The following is a 9,095-nucleotide window of genomic DNA, read 5'->3' as shown; positions in this document are numbered from 1 at the left end:
TTTTTTATCCTGCTTCAAAACTAATACAATGCTGCCATCTTGTGTTCATTGAGGGGAGAGCAGCACAGACTGACACAGAATTGATTATTTAAAAAAATATTTAAAATAAATAAATATATTGATCTGAAAAATAGTATAGTCCTTTTAAATTAATCCAAGTTCAATTACCAAACATACGATCTTAATTTAATTTAAATCAAAATATTATTTTACAAGATATGAGACAATTTCTGTTCCCCTTTTTTTGTCCTTATTTAATCCCTCGCCATGGCAACATTATTTGAAATATCCAATATTCGTTCGCATTTTAGCATCTTCTGTATCTTTGTTTCATGTTGACCGAGTTTGGTGGAGATTGAATAAATCGCCTACGAGGAGAACGTAAAAACTCAAGACCCTGAATTACATAAATATTCACCTTCAAACCAAAATATCTGACTTCCTGTTGGTCGGAGCTAATGACTGTAAATTAGAAAGTTGTCCGGCTCGAAGAGAACAATATATGTACCGAGTTTGGTGACTGAAGATAAAACTAACCCCCCCACTTTTGTCAAAAGGTGGCGCTAGAGAGGCCCTCATCCCCGCCCGTTTCTGAGGCTTTGTCCATGTGTACTGACTGACATCTCTGATGTGTGTGTTGAGTTTCAAGCAGTTTCAAGCAATTTCAAGCATGCTAAGAGCCTCAGAACAGCCAAAAGATTATCAAACTTTGACACGTTGCCATGGCAACAGTATTTGAAATTTCAGGAATCCATTTCATACGTCTCTATCTGTCATGTTTTCACATTATACTGATGAAGTTTGAAATAAATGGGGTGAAAATAAGATGGTGATTCAAAGCATTTTTGAAAGTGACACACTTCCTGCTGCCAGTTGGTGGCGCTATAACTTTGACTCACAAAAGTCATATCCATGTGATCGGCTTCTTACAACAAACACACAGCTGAAGTTTCATCCAAACCAGTCAATGTTTGCACAAGTTATAACACACTTCCTGTTTCCCTTTTCTCGCCATAAATTCGTTGCTTCGCCACGGCCAAACCATTTGAGATATCAAAAATCCGCTCGCAATTTAGCATCCTGGATATGTTCTCTTCATGCTGACCGAGTTTGGCACTGATCGAAACAATGGCCTCGGAGGAGTATATTAAATTCCAGAGCATGCGTTTTCCGAACAACCCATAATAGCTCACTTCCTGTAGGGCTGACGCATAACTTAGAGCACGAAAGTTGTTCGGCCCGATGAGATCTATATGTGTACCGAGTTTCATACATGTACGTGCAAGTGTGTTTGATATATGGACCAAGTTTTCAGACCCCACTTTAGGGGGCGCTGTCGAGCCCCCCTGCCACGCCCGGGTACCAGCTTCAGCCCGGCTCTGATGGCCGCGCATTCCGACGCCCGTGCGAAGTTTCAAGAGTTTTCGAGCATGTTAAGTGCCCTAAAAGTACCCGAGAAGTCGAAAAAAAAAATAAAAAAAACAAAGAATTAAAGCTGCGAGCAGCGATGACGGGCCCAAGCCGGTGGCACCGCCACGCCGGTGGCATCAGCTTAACTGTGCACGGCAGGCAATATGCATTTAAACAGGAGAATATTTTAGAATCGCTCGAATGTGCCAAATTTACCGCAGCAACTGGTGCCACTATCACCACAAGCCACACCCATGATGTAATTTAAATTTAGATTAATTTTAATATCATAGGATAAAATAGATAAAAGTTATATTTTCCTGCTCAAAATTTTGTAAGTCCAGAAGGCCAGTATTTAATTCAAGGTGTTTGTAGTTCTTTTTTACTTATTCACACTAAAGTAGGGATGAAACGGTATGGAAATTTAACATCACGATTATAGTGACCCAAATTATCACGGTTATCAATATTATCACGGTTTTGTTCAAACAAGATGAAAGTGTTCAAAAAGAACAGATGCACACACTTAAAACATTTCAACAAGTTTTATATTTGAAATTAAACAAACAACAAATAACTAAAGCAGCTCTAAGCACTTTTTTAAGCTAGATTCTGTGGAATTTCTTTACTTAATGGCCGTCGTCAATAGCAACGCATAACGCATAAATAATAATAATTTGTCGTAAATATAATCTCTAATATTATCTCTGTAAATATATTCTCAAGAAATATTCTCATCAGTGTTCAGCTATGATGCATTTAAATCTAGCATATTTTGTGTTAGAGCCCAAACAGTATCCTAGAGAAATAATGCATATCCATATTTCCATATGATTTGACAGTTTATTTTATTAAATATCAAAATGTGTGCATCATACCTGACACCTAGATGATCACTTTACAGTCAGTTTTATGACTGTCATTCTCTTTAAATGCTAGTGAAGTTTGGTAACGTTATACACGTTTCAATGTTGTATGTAACTTTGCAGACGGTCCCTAACTTCGCCAGCGTTATGCCAGTCATATCAGATGCGCTGTGGTTCTGCTGTGTTTTTTTAAACCATTTTACCTAAATCACCAAAATAATAAATGTTATATTTACCCATGGCCTTCCCTGTTATACAGAAATGTAATAGTTATCAAACCTTCCTTAACTGCATAAATAATAAATGAAATATAGATGAATCATCATTAAAGCTACAATTTTCTCTGTTGCCGTTGTTCTTTGATGAACATTAATGACAGGCATCATCAGTGCTCCTGTCACTTTAAGAACAACCGCGGATCTCACGCGCGGTCCCGCGCATCTCATTTCCTCACAACTCTTTAAGTTCATTTAAGACGTTATTTAACTAATTTAAGACTCGAATATGAGAATACTCACAATCCTCTGTGTTATGGTTTGTTCAAGAGCAAAAGAGAACTCGATGTGAGCAGGAAACTGACGCGAGTCTATCTATGCGTCGAGTGTGTGTGTGTGTGTGTGTGTGTGTCAGTGTCCCTTGATTAGCTGACATGAGACGCATCCACACAGATAGGACACTGACACACACACACACACACACACACACACACACACACACACACACACACACACACACACACACACACACACACAGCATACCGCAGCATAGCCATACAGTTTAAGTTCACCCACACTTTATATTAATAAAAAGGTTTACAGTGCAAATACTGTTGTTGCATATACTGTGCATAAAATTTGAAAACATTTGCAAAAAACACCACTGTATCATTAATTTTTTTTTTAAACCTTTAAGTAACCATTTTTTAAACATCTATAAACATTACTTTTACATAGATAGACGGACCAGATATTCCTAACACTTTGGGAATACTTAAGGGTTACTAGTTGTTTTGTAAACTGTCTATAAACATTATCTGGATGGTTATTATAAAGTTGCAACCGATGACTATAATACCTTGTTAAATAGTTAATAAACAGTACCAGTAAAACGTGGGCAGTACCAGTAAAACATGTAAACAGTACCAGTCAAACATGTGGGTTGTCCTGATACTGTACTTCAAAATGTAATAGTGTAAAAATTGCCACAGAATAAAGTAATTGTTCAAGATCTATTGGTAACTCATAAAAATAATGTCATATTTGCATAAACTGTCACTACCGTATATATCCCGACACTAGCACGTTAAAGGGGCTATATGCGTTTTTCTGAAATTTAAACTCGCAACTGACACCTGTGGCCAAAAAACAGAACTGCTCTCATTTTCTGCTCGCTCTCGCAGCGGTGGTGACGTCACATCCGCAGACAGCGCGGGAAAAGACGACCCGCCAGAAAATAGGAAAAATAGGATACAGGCTTATAGGTGCACCCACTGTGAGCGGACAAGGTGTCAGTATGCTCATCAGGAGATGTTTGAGTCATAAATGGTAAAATAAAAAGGCTATTGTTACGTTTATTTTGGGGAAAAAGTTGCATATAGCCCCTTTAAGATAAGCTATGAAAAAAATCATGTTCCTCTGCCTCTTTCTGGTTAAATAATGTTTATAATAATTGTTAATATAGCAAGCTATATTAACTATTCCAGGTTATTTATGCATAGCATAAATAATAGTTAGTAGAGCATGCTATGCCACTTTCATCAAAACCTATTACAAAGCTATAGCAATCTCATGTCATTCCGTCTGTTCGAAAAAAAAGTTGCACTAACTGTTCGTTACAAGCAGCATTTGCCGTCAGGCAGGTAACGATAGCTAACATAAACATATTTTTGCTAGCCTACCTGCTGCAAACTTACACTTTTTTTGTACAAGACAAGTAGAGCTATTTTATCCAGTGTAATTTATCACATACCACTATCTTGTTTTTTCTTATCCTCCTCTTCCTTTCTGTTTTTTCTTTTCTGGCTTCCTGAAGCATAAAATTCCGCTTAAAATCCGAAGATTTTGTATTTTGCCGCAGCAGAGATCGCGTTGTTGGCTGGCTGCTGTCAGCGACTTCTGAGAGGGGCCCCTTAAGGGGGATCCCGATAACAGTGTCATTGCACTTTACTGCATTGACTATCAATGGGGCGCTCACACAGTTTGTCGTTTCATTTTATTCTTAACCTGTCGCTGTCTTGGGGCCCCAGGCCAGCTCGGGGCCCCAAGCAATTGCTTGGTTTGCCTGCCTTGTCGCGACGGGCCTGCACACACACACACACACACACACACACACACACACACACACACACACACACACACACACACACACACACACACACACACACACACACACACACACACACACACACACACACACACAGAAAGAGAGTTTAAAAAATAACACAACACTGCCACCCTTTAGTGAGGGGAGGGCAGACAGAGAATAAATATTCAGAAGAAATATATTAAATAAAATAAATATATTGATCTGAAAAATAGTATGACACACACACACACACACACACACACACACACACACACACACACACACACACACACACACACACACACACACACACACAGAAAGAGAGTTTAAAAAATAACACAACACTGCCACCCTTTAGTGAGGGGAGGGCAGACAGAGAATAAATATTCAGAAGAAATATATTAAATAAAATAAATATATTGATCTGAAAAATAGTATGATTATTTTAAAGCTATTTGGTTACATTTTAATAAAACATTGTTTTAGTATGTTTTTAAACACACACACATACACGTTGTAATACCAGTGTAATACCCATGTCATTATACAAATTTGTGTCCTCATAAATCACATAAACGAGAGAGAGAAACAAGTTTTTTTTTTATCCTGCTTCAAAACTAATACAATGCTGCCATCTTGTGTTCATTGAGGGGAGAGCAGCACAGACAGATACAGAATTGATTATTTAAAAAAATATTTAAAATAAATATATATATTCATCTGAAAAATAGTATAGTCATTTTAAATTAATCTAAGTTCAATTACCAAACATACAATCTTAATTTAATTTAAATCAAAATATTATTTTACAAGATATGAGACAATTTCTGTTCCCCTTTTTTTGTCCTTATTTAATCCCTCGCCATGGCAACACCGTTTGAGATATCCAATATTCGTTCGCATTTTAGCATCTTCCGTATCTTTGTTTCATGTTGACCGAGTTTGGTGGAGATTGAATAAATCGCCTACGAGGAGAACGTAAAAACTCAGACCCTGAATTACATAAATATTCACCTTAAAACCAAAATATCTGACTTCCTGTTGGTCGGAGCTAATGACTGTAAATTAGAAAGTTGTCCGGCTCGAAGAGAACAATATATGTACCGAGTTTGGTGACTGAAGATAAAACTAACCCCCCCACTTTTGTCAAAAGGTGGCGCTAGAGAGGCCCTCATCCCCGCCCATTTCTGATGCTTTGCCAATGTGTACTGACTGACATCTCTGATGTGTGTGTTGAGTTTCAAGCAGTTTCAAGCAATTTCAAGCATGCTAAGAGCCTCAAAACAGCCAAAAGATTATTAAACTTTGACACGTTGCCATGGCAACAGTATTTGAAATTTCAGGAATCCATTTCATACGTCTCTATCTGTCATGTTTTCACATTATACTGATGAAGTTTGAAGTAAATGGGGTGAAAATAAGATGGTGATTCAAAGCATTTTTGAAAGTGACACACTTCCTGCTGCCAGTTGGTGGCGCTATAACTTTGACTCACAAAAGTCATATCCATGTGATCGGCCTCTTACAACGAACACACAGCTGAAGTTTCATCCAAATCAGTCAATGTTTGCTGACGTTATAACACACTTCCTGTTTCCCTTTTCTCGCCATAAATTCGTTGCTTCGCCACGGCCAAACCATTTGAGATATCAAAAATCCGCTCGCAATTTAGCATCCTGGATATGTTCACTTCATGCTGACCGAGTTTGGCAATGATCGAAACAATGGCCTCGGAGGAGTATATTAAATTCCAGAGCATGGGTTTTCCGAACAACCCATAATAGCTCACTTCCTGTTGGGCTGACGCATAACTATGAGCACGAAAGTTGTTTGGCCCGATGAGGTCTATATGTGTACCGAGTTTCATACATGTACGTGCAAGTGTGTTTGATACATGGACCAAGTTTCTAAGTGTGTTCTAGGGGGCGCTGTCGAGTCCCCCTGCCACGCCCGGGTACCAGCTTCAGCCCGGCTCTGATGGCCGCGCATTCCGACGCCTGTGCGAAGTTTCAAGAGTTTTCGAGCATGTTAAGTGCCCCAAAAGTACCCGAGAAGTCGAAAAAAAAAAAAAAAAAAAAAAAAAAAAAAAAAACAAAGAATAATCTGAGGAAGAACAATAGGGCTCTGCGCCCTTTCAGGGCTTGGGCCCTAATAATCTGAGGAAGAACAATAGGGCTCTGCGCCCTTTCAGGGCTTGGGCCCTAAAAACGCATGTTTTTGTTACTAAATGTTTTAAAGGGTTAGTTCACCCAAAAATGAAAATTGTCATTAATTACTTGTCGTTCGTTTGTTCATCTTCGGAACACAAATCAAGATATTTTTGTTGAAATCCGATGGCTCAGAAAGGCCTCCATTGGCAGCAATGACATTTCCTCTCTCTAGACCCATAAAAGGTACTGAAGATGTTGTTAAAAAGTCCATCTCACTACAGTGGATCTACAATCATTTTATGAAGCGACGAGAATAGTTTTTGTGCGCAAAAAAACAAAACAAATTGACGACTTTATTCATCAAGTTCTTGTCTTCCGTCTGGGCCTCTGACGTGAACTCACGAACAGTGTTGGGGAAAGTTACTTTGAAAAGTAATGCATTACAATATTACTTTACTCCATTAAAAAGTAACTAATTGAATTACACTAAGTTACTTTTTAAGAAAAGTAATGCGTTACGTTTAGTGATGCACCGGTCATGATTTTACATGGCCGATTCCGATACCAATTTTTTTTTCCAAGAAAACTGGCCGATTCCGATTTCCAAATTTTTTTTATTTTTTTTTACACAATAAAAGAATAAAATTATACATGAACAAGATGTTTATTTGGTATTTAACAGGCTAAATTGGCTTTTGGCTAATGAAAACAAGTCCGCAATCTGAAATTAACAGGAAATTGAATTGGAAATTAAAAGGCTGAAAGGTGAAATTAAAGGCAACAACTGCATATTCTGCAATCCAAACAAAGATGTTACTTAAATCAGCATTTGTTTTTAAATTCAGTATAAAGAAAAAAAGTCTTTACTAGTGAAATTAAATAAAACCAAAGTATATAATTGTTCCAAAATGTTAAATCAAATAATGTTTAGTGCAACGGAAAAAACTAAGATGCTACAGCAGGTGCTTTTTAAATCAAATTAAGTCAATGTAATTTTAAGGTAAAATAAAAGGTAACACTTTAGAATAATGGTCATTAGTTAACATTAGTTAATGTATTAACTAACATGAACTAACCATGAGCAGTACATTTGTTACTGTATTTGTTCATCTTTGTTAACGTTAGTTAATATAAATACAGCTGTTCATGGTTTGTTCATGTTAGATCACAGTGCATTAACTAATGTTAACAAGATTTTAATAATGCATTAGTAAATGTTGAAATTAACATCAACAAAGATTAATAAACGCTTTATAAGTGCAGTTCATTATTAGTTAATGTTAACTAATGTAGTTAACTAATATTAACTAATGACCATTGTTCTAAAGTGTTACCAAATAAAAAGTATCATCCTATAGGCTACAGAACTGATAGTATTTCATTTCAAAAGTGCATGCATGTTCTTCTTTTGGCTACAAAAAGAAGTATTTCGGCTTTGTCACAAGTTAGTCTGTTTCGTTCTCATCCGATCCAACACGTGAGAAGCTGAGCTGAACAAACGCTCACTATCTGCTCGTGCAGGGCGCAGAGAGGTAAGCTCTCGCAGGAAAGCGGCTCTTCATTCCCTTCAGCGTATCTCCTTCCCTCAGTTCTCCAGTTTCCGTTTGTAACACACAAGTGACATGTTCGCGAATGATTGCAATATAGGCGTATGTGCACGCGGGTGCACTTCCGGATAAATCGGCAGAAAAATACAAAGAAAACCGGTTGCCGATCGCGCGCTAGAAGCAAAAACCGTCCGGTTCCGGTTTTTGGCCGGTCAACCGGTGCATCCCTAGTTACGTTACTTTTGCGTTACTTTTTCCTCACCTGGGCTGGGCTTGTTTTTGTTTTGTTTTATAACAAAAAAAGTTTTATTTTTGTGCAACGGTAAAGACCTCTTCATACCAAAATTGAAATAATAAGCCCCAGGCTGAGGTAAAAATGCAAATTCACGCATGAACAGTAGAGGGCGCAGCTCTGCTGGGCTGCCATTCTGGATAATGGAAGAATAGGATGCAGGATAAAAGTTTTACCAATAAAAACGAAAAATCTAGTAATATTCATCATTAAAGGTCAGCAGCAAGACATTAAATTAAATGTAAAGGTAGATTATGCATTAAAAATAGTTGTTTTATTTAACATTTAATTATTGGAGGTTTGCACAGTACTCTGATTTTGCATTTGACTGATTTTATTCATTTTGAGGAGTACAGAATCTTTATTGTGCAAGTGATATAAATAAATGCTCACATTTAGTCTAGAACTACAATAACCATCATGTTTATACATAACGCCTCTGCTGCACTTATTTTTTGTCAACATGGGGGCAGGAGAGCTGTCAGTCAAATGAATGTGAAAAAGTAACTTGAAAAGTAATGCGTTA

Source organism: Gobio gobio (assembly GCF_949357685.1).
Source record: "Gobio gobio genome assembly, chromosome: 11".
NCBI classification, from domain to species: domain Eukaryota; kingdom Metazoa; phylum Chordata; class Actinopteri; order Cypriniformes; family Gobionidae; genus Gobio; species Gobio gobio.
Note: the sequence above shows the minus strand (reverse complement) of the source record.